This window comes from Cervus canadensis, chromosome 9 (genome assembly GCF_019320065.1).
Source record: "Cervus canadensis isolate Bull #8, Minnesota chromosome 9, ASM1932006v1, whole genome shotgun sequence".
Classification (NCBI taxonomy): domain Eukaryota; kingdom Metazoa; phylum Chordata; class Mammalia; order Artiodactyla; family Cervidae; genus Cervus; species Cervus canadensis.
The window spans coordinates 2,570,390-2,581,041 of record NC_057394.1 but is presented as its reverse complement, the minus strand read 5'-3'; the positions used below and the strand labels follow the sequence as shown (position 1 = coordinate 2,581,041).

Genomic DNA, 10,652 nt, shown 5'->3' with positions numbered 1-10,652 from the left:
AACAAAGACCTATTGTATAGCACATGGAACTCTGCTCGATGTTATGTGCCAGCCTAGATGGGAAGGGAGTTTGGGGGGAGAATGGATACATGTATATGTATATGTCTGAGTTCCTTCACCGTTCACCTGAAATTATCACGTTGCTCATCAGCTATACCGAAGTACAAAATGCTTTTGGTGTTAAAAAAAAAAGTAACTCCAGTACATAAATAGATCTGCCAAGAAAGGAAGCGGGTGCTAAGTGTTCTGATAGAGTAGGACAGGGCAGTGGGACCCCTTGGGATCTGAAGTCCAGCATTTTAACCTTCAGGCTATTCTAAGTCCTTGGCGATCACCCATGATACTGGCGCAGAACCCGCGGCCAGCCCCCAGATGGCTCCAGTCTGGGGCAAAGCAGGGACAAGCAGAGCCACCCACCCCGGGAGCTCACGCCGACTGCCACTCCCGAAGGAACCAGAAGGGTCCACCTTGCCTTACACAACTCCTAAGTTTAATCTGGGGCTCAGAGCGGGAGGTGGCTCAAAGGGTGGATGACCTGAGGTCACCTGTACTCTGGCAAGGCATCTCTTGAGCGTGGTGAATCGGCGCGGTGGCCCTGTGCCCAGGGCAGAGATTTGAGAAAATCACCCGTGGCAACAATGAGGCCAGGAGTCCTCAGTGACTGCCAGGAAGCTTGCTGAGTGTTGGAGGGAGAGAGATTTCATGTGTAATCCAATTTGGAACAACAACAACACCAACTGAACGCTCCCGGTTCTGCAAGGGAGAAAGCCAGCCCGAGTCTGAGGGGACCCTGATGGTGTCACTGGCCGGAGGTGGGGGCTGGCTTCCTGGTGAGACATTTATCTCATCAAGCTGTGGTCTCCACGACTGCAAATCGGGAGCCCCTACCTCAAAGGTTCTGTGAGGCTTCAAGGCCAGCACCTAAGTACTCCGCAAACCAGTTATTATTTCTATAAGCCTCTGGGTAACTGTGACGGGCCATGCCAAGCGGCAAAGGCCCCCTAAACAAGGGGGGACCCTAATTACCCTAATATAAGCTCCACAGAGACGCTCTCCAGGTTGGCCCTCAGAGTGGGGACCTGTGAGAAAGAGGTACAAAGTTGGCATCATCAGTGACAAGAGGGAAAATTCAGCCTCACAGCCTTCTTGCAGACCTTCTTGAAGTCTTCAACAAGGAAGAAATAGCAGCACACAGAAATGAACCTTAGCAGCAGGAAGGAGCCTCTCTGCGCCCCAGCTGCTGCTGCTGCTAAGTCACTTCATCGTGTCCGACTCTGCAACCCCAGAGGCGGCAGCTCACCAGGCTCCCCTGTCCCTGCGATTCTCCAGGCAGGAACACTGGACTGGGTTGCCATTTCCTTCTCTAATGCATGAAAGTGAAAAGTGAAAGTGAAGTCGCTCAGTCTTGTCTGACTCCTAGCGACCCCATGGACTATAGCCTACTATAGTAGTCTATAGTAGGACTATAGGCTCCTCCGTCCATGGGATTTTCCAGCCAAGAGTACTGGGGTGGGGTGCCATTGCCTTCTGAGCCCCAGCATCTCTGACCAGAGGGATGCAGATCCTGCTGGGTGCTAATTAGGTGAATGAACCTTAAACATAAGCCTCATTTCCCCATGGAGACCCTCCGCCTTCACGCGAATGGACAGGCTGTGGCCACTGGCCAAGGAGCAAGATATGGGTGAGGACCAGTGATGATGGGGGCAGGCTAGTCTGCAACAGGGTTCCACTCTACCTGCCCCCCAGACATCTAAAAACCTTTCCCAGGCGAGGTATGATCCCAGAATGAAGCCATCTTCCCTCAACATCCACTTTTATTCCACATATTTTATGCAGCAGGCAATGTGCTGACTGTTTTAAGCAGGTGATAATTTCTAATCCCCACAATGACCCTGAGACGTAGTATTATTGAACCAACAAGCTGGATAAGTGAGGCTCCCAGAGACTGAATCCCTGGCCCAGCTGAAGACACATGGATACATGTAGCACTTTGCTCACCCCATGTTCCTTCCTCTCCCCAGGATTCTGAATGCAGGTGGATAGAGAGCTATCCCCAGGGGTGGACTCTGAGCAGCGCTGCAGAACCAGGCCCAGGTGTGGGTCTGGTCGACCAGTTGGGTAACAGTTGCAGGGTCGGGCTTGGGGCCTTCGTTCCTGCCCTGTGTAATCGCCAATCCTCAAGCCACCCCAAATATATATTGGCTATAAGCTAGAACATACTCCTTGCCGGGCTTCCCAGGTAGCGCTAGTGGTAAAGAACCTGCCTGCCAACGCAGGAGATGTTGAGAGATGTGAGTTCGATTCCTGGGTTGGGAAGATCCCCTGGAGGAGGGCACAGCAATCCACTGTAATATTCTTGCCTGGAGAATCCCAGGGACAGAGGAGCCGGGCAGGCTACAGTCCATGGGGTCGCAAAGTCAGACACGACTGAGGGACTTCTCATGGCCTGGCACGAAGTCCTTGCCAAGAAATTCAGCTTCAGAATCGGCGCCCTCCACAGCTCACCGCCCCCCGCCCCCAACAGCCCTTCCCGTGGAGACCTGAGGCTGCGCCTGCCCTGGCCCGTTCAGAGGGGAGGACCCAGATGACAGAAACGGGGCCTGCAGAAGCCCAAGGTCCAGGGCAGAAGGCGCTCAGCCACCAGTGACAACGCTGAGCGGCATGGGAGGCTGACCGCGTGGTGCTCCGGGGAGCACGTGAGTCCGTCGGAGCCAGGAATTCCCGGAGGGAGTGAGAAAGGCCCGCGTGTTAGACAAACCGGGGACTCACACGGGGCCGACGGGACCTGTGCGGAGATCTGGAGGGCCGGGTGGCCGCGTGTGGGAAAACCCGAGGCGCTTGGCACGCCCAGAGGAGGGGAGGGGCTCGAGGGGCCGTGCCGCCAAGCTGGCGCTGGGGCTTCCTCGTAAAGGCCATCGGGGGGGGGGGGCCTGGGGCCCAAGGCAAGACAGCTGCAAGCATCTCAGACGGGAAGCTAACCAGTGCCAGGGCTGGGGGGTAGGATGTTGAGAGTAACCATCCAGGCAAGAGGCAGGAGGCGAGTGGAATTGCCAACGGCAGCGGTGACCGACGAGACGGGACAGAAACGTGGTGGAGACAACCTTCACCGCGCTGGAACCGGGCTGTGTGAAAAACTACGAAGACGTGGGCAAATTTCACATACAGGCGAAAATACGGTTTTCTTCCGGGGCGGGGGAGGGGGGAGCTTCAGTTATTAAAAGATGTCCATGACCCAAGCAAACGTCCCTATCTGATTTTGGAGACGCGCGGCGTCCAGCGGGCAGGACGGGGTACTTGACCGGATGACGAGAGGCAAGCAGAGGGCATCACTTGTGCACAGGCTTCTTCCGGGGAAGCCTCAGAGGAGGGCGGCCTACAGACGCGCCAGAGAGCCGGCCGAGCCAGGAGGGCACACGCGCCCACAGGCCCCGCGCGGCTCAGCTGCGCCTGCTCTTTAATTGGGTTAAGCGGTCCAGTGCCAGGGGAAGCGCGCCCGTCCAAGCCAGGGAAGGCTCCAGCTCCTTCACACACCTCTCCCTGGAGGGACCACGTGATGCTCGGCACGCGGAGGACGTGACTCACTCCGCCCAGGGTTGGAGACCTCAGCCCGGGAAAGGAGCTCCCGTCTCAGCCCAGACAGGGAGGGCCCCCTCCGCACATTCCGCAGGTAGACGCAGAGGCAGCAGAGAAAAGCAAGCAGCAGGACCGAGAAAGAAAGGCCGCCACTCTCCCCATCCACGCGCTTTCAGGCTGGTCCCGGGCAACTGCCAGCAGCCGGGGGGGTGGGGGTGGGGGGGAGGCGGAGGAGGGGTGCGGGGGGGCGGTGCGGAGAAGGCGGCGGGCGCGCTGCAGACGAAAAACAACAGCCCGCCCCCCGGCCGAGGCAACGCTGCTGCGCACAAGAGGACTGCCACGGTGGGGGCAGATCAAAGGGCCCCGGGCACCTCGGGGGCGGCTCCCACACTTACAAAAGCACCTCTGTGCCTTTAACTGCAACCCCGGGAAGGGTCCCCGGGTTTCACAACCGGAATGCAGTCCGCAGTGATGTGGTTTGGAAATGAACCTGGCTGCTCTTCCCACTGCTGTTTTACATATTAATTAAAGTGTTTTCCCCGATCAGGAATGCCTGCAGGCTGGCAGGGTTAAGCAAAGGCCCTTCATGCCTGCCACCCCGCAGGGCCCCTGGCTCCCTCGTGCAGGGTTCAAAGATTAAACCTCTCCCGAGTCTGCCCGGGGACCCTGGCCGCCCTCACTGGCATCATGCTGGAGGAGACACACCTCAACACAGCTTTCCAGAATTCATCCATCACTTCCTTCCCCGCCCCGAAGACGACCGAGCAGTGAAATTTAAGAGAGTTGAGTTGTAGAAGAAACAGCTGGAAGGGCGTCGATCTCTTCCTGAATCTGTAGGCATCTCATCCACGAGCCTGTTCCTTTCTTCTTGTTTCCTGTCCCAGCAGTGTCTGGAAAATTCACAAACAACTCACATTTCAAGAACAAAGGGACTACATACAGCTGATTCACTTCGATGTACAGCAGAAAGTAACACAACACTGTAAAGCAACTGTACCCTATCTTTTAAAAAAAAAAAGTGAAAAAAGAATACGTTGACTTGTCTAGATGATATATTTTTAGGGCATCATAGTGGCTCAAAGTTTGAAAACCACGGAAACCTGAACCCTCAACTTGCAAAACTGTAGACAGGCTCAGCTTCCAGCAGCCTGCTCCAATCTCTGACTCTGCATCCTCAATTTGCAACTTCTAATATTATAATATCACGTTTTTAAACTGAAGGTTTGTAGTGGTGCTTAAGATATACAATCATGCTGGGACTTCCTCATTACGTACATGTGGTTCATATATCTGCCACCAGGATAACAAAGTTAAGTCATAGTTACTGCCATAGGTTTTAGATAAGTTTAGCCTAATACATCCTTTCCAGTTCTGAATTACAATTTGGACTGTATCCATAAACTTCTTGGATGATGTTAAGGATACGTCTTTCTTTGTGATTTCAGAGAACTTTGTTTCCTGTAAAATCAAGGGTCAGGTGATTTAAATTCAACAATGCAAAATGTAAGGCTAATTGGTCATCTGTAACAAAGGCAATTCAGTGTCTAAGCCAAAGAGCAGATTATTCCAAACTTTATGTAACGTGTGGAAGTAGATAGCAATATAAATAAGGAAATCCAGTTGATTTACTGAAAATGGAGCTACTCTATTTCCCTACTTGGGATTCCCAGGTGGTTCAAGTGGTAAAGAATCTGCTTGACAATCCTTAGGTCAGGAAGATCAGCGTCTATTTATAAAATTCAAAAGAGGTGAATGAAGGTCAAGATTCATTGTAATGAGCATTTAGGGGTGCTCATTCACCCCTAAACACAGAGTGCCAGCAGAAACTCTTATCACTGTCGACTTACGCTTTGAGTCTATCTCTACAGTATACACATACCCCGCCCCCAAGCTGCAAACTTAGCATGAGCCAGTTAGGGTGTCAGAAACCCTGTACCAAACTAGTTTATTTAATGAGGAAATGTAGTCAGTCCAGAGGCAGGGCCCACTACAGCCTAGAGGACCTATCAGTCTCCAGTCTCAACCCTCAGGCTCATCCATCCTGCATTAGCTCTGCCCCTTGGCTGGCACCTCCTGGAGTCCTGGGCTGACAGCCTGAGAATGTGCCTACATCCACTAAGGCCTGCACGGGCATCGGCAATCTCTTAGAAATGTCTGTGGACTGGCGCTGGGGAGTCTCCAGCAGAGGAACAGGCTGTGTGCAGTTTCAAGCCCCTAACCCCAAAATAACGCAAGGGGATGGAGTTCATTGATCCCCCAGGATTTCTGCACCGGGAAATAGGACTCAAGCACTCTGAGGCTCCTTCCAACTCCAAGAGCCTGTGACAGTATACCTGTTTGAGACAGTCCCACTTTGCCAGGATGGAAGATTCACACAGCATTTATTGAATGCCTACTGTATGCAGGGCACCCTTCTTCTAGGGTCTGGAGAGCAGGTGTGAAGAAGGCAGACCTCACCGCCGCGGGTCACTTACGTTCTTGTAGGGAAGACGGACAGCACACAAGATCAATCAGGGAAACACACGGTCTTGGGAAGAGCGACAAGCAAGACAGGAAAGTGCATATGAAGTACTGAGGCACTGCTCAAGTTTTCATTTTAAATAGTAGCCAGGGAAGCACGGACCAAGAAAATAATTATCCTAGTCTCCCGCCTCCAATCTTTGTCCCTGAGGCAAAGATCTGGGTTCAAGTCTTTTATCCGGGAGCCAACTCCAGGAAGCCCAGCAGGGAAATCATGGGGTGGGCGGGAAGCAGGGTGCATGGAGATGTAAGAGTGAGCCCCCCTGGGGCAGTGGGGACTCAGGGTGGCTAAGGACTGGTAGGGGAACAGCTCGGATGTCCCTCCAATAGAGGACCAGGTGGAGTCGAGATCCTGGGGCCCAGGGAGCCGCCCTCTGCAGTGGGCACAGGGAGGTGTCCACGGGCAGCAACCCCTGCAGGGAGACTTTGGAAGACGCAGGGCTGGAGTCGGGGGCGGGGAGGCAGAGCCAGCGATGGAGACAGAAAGGCTTCCAGGACACAGACTTTGCCTCCAAGTGACGCGGGGACACATCTGACCTGTTTTCTTAACAGGGTCACGATGCTTCCGAATGAAGAATGAACTGAAGGGCAGCGGGAGCGGCGAGCGGGGGCAGTCTGGGAGCAAGCCAGGGGCTGGGTGGGGGCCTCGGCGGTTCTGGGGACCACACGGAGAAGTGCCGCCAGGGGAAGGGGGGTCAGGGGGTCCGAGGCAGCGTTAGGTCAAATCTGCATGACTGACAGGTCCATTGAAAGGTCACGCAGGAAGAGCGAGAGCTGGCTACAGGAGCGGGGGCGAGAGAGATGCAGGGAGGTGGACAGCATGAGGAGGCTAGAGGGACGGGAGAGGGTGGGCGGAAAACCAGTCTCTTCCTGCTGCCGTGTTTGTGTGTCCGCCCCTCTGACACCAATCCAGGACGGCACACCTGAAGTGCAGCGTAAGAATATGAAGCGTCCAACTTACTACAGTGAGGAGATCCTTGCATTTGCTGCTGATGGGGTAGGAAGTAGGTTTGGGGAGTGATGTCCGTCCTTTTCCATTAAGATGCATCGGCTTCAGGGAGGGAACACCAGACCTGCTGCCCCCTCAACCCCAACGCAAACTGATTTTATTCCCCTTCAAGTCTCCATACCTTAAAAAAATGAATGTGCATGTTATGAGGTTTAACATAATTTTCATTGAGCAAAAGAATTCAGGGAGAGAGCTGCTCAAACGGCCAATATCAGCTGGTTAGACCGTCTAAAGAAACACCTGTGTGGTTGCAGGTCTGTCACTCGGATGCTTAGCTCAGATTATGTCAGCGCTCCATGCACACACCCAGGAGATCCCTCTTGGTACCCAACAGAGTCCAAGCTCTTCTCCTTAGGGTTCTAGGCCCTTACGATTTATCTCCAGCTTCTCATCTGAGGATCCCCAGGGCCGTGTGGCCCAGGAACAAGAGGAAATCAGGGGCCCTCCCTACACATTTACGTGTAGGGAGCGGCCTGCTCCCCACACAGAGGTGGGGACCAGAGACAGGCTGGAGCAGAGTCCAGCGGAGCAGGTGCAATTAGCGACGTGTTAGGGAAGGAAGGGATGGAGCTGGTGAGACTCCAAAGACAGAAATGGATGGGACATGGGGAGGGCCACGGGGGCTATCAGAAGGAACTGCCAGCCTCATTGACTCAGAGGAAACAGTCAGCAGGCGGAACGGGTTGTCAGGGAAGACAGGGATACGCTTGTTAAGTAAGTTAGATTTAGGATGCCATTCAGAAAACCAGGAGGAGAAGAGGGTGACAGAGGACGAGATGGTTGGATGGCATCATCGACTCGATGGACATGAATCTGAGCAAGCTCTGGGAGTTGGTGATGGACAGGGAGGCCCGGCGTGCTTCTGTCCGTGGGGTTTTGCAAAGACTTGGAGGATATGACTGAGCGACTGAACAACAAGAAAATCCGACAGAGGCGGCCTGCAGGACCCTGTGAGTGTGCGATCCTGGCTTGTGGGCTGGGGAGCAGCTGCAGAAAGGCGGGAGCAGAGGCCAAGGAGGAGGTCGCAGAGGAGGGAAACACAGACCCAGGAGGTCACGGAAGGCACGCCGGGGTCCACGAGGGTCAGAGGGCAGAGGACGCAGGGAGGGCTGGAGGAGGCGGCCAGCTGGGCGGCTAGAGCCCGGGGGAGGCAGCGCCATGCGTGCGGAGGTGTGGAGCCTGCGCGCCGTGCGTGCGGAGGTGTGGAGCCTGCGCGCCGTGCGTGCGGAGGTGTGGAGCCTGCGCGCCGTGCGTGCGGAGGTGTGGAGCCTGCGCGCCGTGCGTGCGGAGGTGTGGAGCCTGCGCGCCGTGCGTGCGGAGGTGTGGAGCCTGCGCGCCGTGCGTGCGGAGGTGTGGAGCCTGACGCGCCGTGCGTGCGGAGGTGTGGAGCCTGACGCTCCGTGCGTGAGGAGGTGTGGAGCCTGACGCTCCGTGCGTGCGGAGGTGTGGAGCGTGACGCTCTGTACCCGTCTGAGCGCACTCTTCCAAACTCACACACCTGGGGAAATGGGAGCAGCTCTCCACCCAGCTCCCCCATCGTGTTCTCAGGAGAGCTGCGTGAGGATGGACGCAGAGCGGAGGGTCTCGTCGTGAGCGGCCCGCAGAGAAGGTGCTGAGGATCCATCGCTGGCGGGCAGGGCCTGCAGTCACCACGGATCTGCCCTGCTCCACCCGGAAGAGGGGGAGTCCATCCTCCTTCCAAGATGGAGCTGACGGGTTCTCTCTCAGACGCTCTCCGTGACTCTGCAGAACAGCCCCGGGGGCTCCAGCGTCCCGCCTCCACTAGTCTTTGCTCTCTACATGAGGTCCGAGGGGGGCTCGCTGACTTTCTCACCCCAGCCCCCCACCCCAGGTAGCCTGCTGCTGCTGCTGCTAAGTCGCTTCAGTCGTGTCCGACTCTGTGCGACACCATAGACGGCAGCCCACCAGGCTCCCCCGTCCCTGGGATTCTCCAGGCAAGAATACTGGAGTGGGGTGCCATTGCCTTCTCCACCAGGTAGCCTGAGAGTGACTCAAACAAACGGGCACGACGTCGCAGAGGCAGGAAGTGGGAGGGAGGGTGTTCTGCATGGGGGACAGGACCTTGTGGAAACGGGGACCCCCCCCTTCCTGTGAGAAGACAGGGTGCTGGGGGGTAGCCAAACTGGGGGAGCATGAGAAAATCCAGGTGGGCATCCTGGGGGGGCAGGAAGGGAGAACGGGTGTCCCCTGTAGGAGGCCCTGATGGCGGGGTCCCCTGGTCAGGAGGTGAGGTCTGTCTGGACTTGCCAGGCTGACTGCTGGACTCTGTAATGTGGATGGAGAGGCAGGTGGGACCACCGGGGGAGGACGGGCTGGGGGCCGGAGGAAAGGGAAGGCAGTGGTCACCGAGGGTGGGGGGCAGGGTTGGGGGGCGGGGACTAGGGGGAGGAAGTTCAGGAGGAGAGCCTCCTGCCCGGCGACGCCACCCATGGAACCAGCAGGGACACCCAGGGCTGCACACACCTCTCCCTCTGCTCCGAAGGGCAGGCCCTGAGCCTGTGAGTCAGCAGAGTGACTCCTCGTCTAGCCTGGGCTCTCGTCCGGGGTGGGGACAACCGGCCTGACTGGTGTCTGCTCCACGGGCTCCCCCGTCGGCCAGGAGACCAGCCCGGGCCTGCTCCGCTGCCAGGGCCAGTCCCCGGGGAGAGCGGGCAGGAGCCGCTGGGCTCATGGAGGACCAGGCCTGCTGCCTGCCGCTGGCTCCACGTCCTCCTGGACACAGCGGGTCACAGCCAGGCCCGGGTCAGGAGAGGGACACACACCCTGGCTCCTGATGAGCCGGGCCCTGCATCAGTTCTCGGGGGCGGACACGGGGCCTATGAGACCTTGGCCATGGGTCATGTTCAGCTCCTGAGACCAAACGAGTTGCTGGTTGATACGATCGTGTGTCCCACAGAATGTTTAGGGAATTGCAGGGAGAAGGATCTCCCGTGCTCCCTATCTGACTTATCTCCGTGCTTGTCATTCATCACAAAACTAGTGACCTTTATGAAAAACCTATGCCTGCTGCAGCCCATGGGGTCGCAGAGTCAGACACGGCAGAGCAGCGGAACTGCGCTGCACTGTGCCTGCTCCCGGTGGGTGCTGAGGGGAGGCATCCGCTGGGCTGGGCTGTGCTTATCGCTCAGTCCTGTCCCACCAGGCCCCGCTGTCCACGGGATGCTCCAGGCAAGAACACTGGAGTGGGTTGCCATGTTCTACACCAGGGTATCTTCCGGACTCAGGGATTGGACCCGCATCTCCTGTGTCTCCTGCATCGGCAGGCGGGTTCTCTACCACCTGGGAAGCCCCCACAGAAAGAATGCAGAAGGTAAAACCCCCTTCCCAGAAGAACCAAACCAACCTGTGCCCTGCGGCCTCTGCCCGGAGCCACTGCCTGGCCCTGCCTCCCGCCTGAGTCACCCAGTGAGCTGCGCTGGGTGCGGAGGGCGGCCTGCCTAGCCGTCCTGCCCGGCTGTGCGCGGCCCTCGGGGGGGCAGATATTTACTCACGGGTTGGAGCAGATTTTCAGCCACACCTGGGTGCCTCC

At 56.8% G+C, this 10,652-nt stretch overlaps 1 long non-coding RNA gene across 1 annotated transcript; it reads right to left on the bottom strand.

The window, feature by feature from the left end:
* Positions 1-5,989: 5,989 nt before the first annotated feature.
* Positions 5,990-8,918, bottom strand: LOC122447203. Its single transcript, XR_006271164.1, has 3 exons — positions 8,601-8,918; positions 7,055-7,223; positions 5,990-6,050 (listed from the first exon to the last, which is right to left on the bottom strand). It is a non-coding gene; the product is annotated as an uncharacterized LOC122447203 (long non-coding RNA).
* Positions 8,919-10,652: the final 1,734 nt, after the last annotated feature.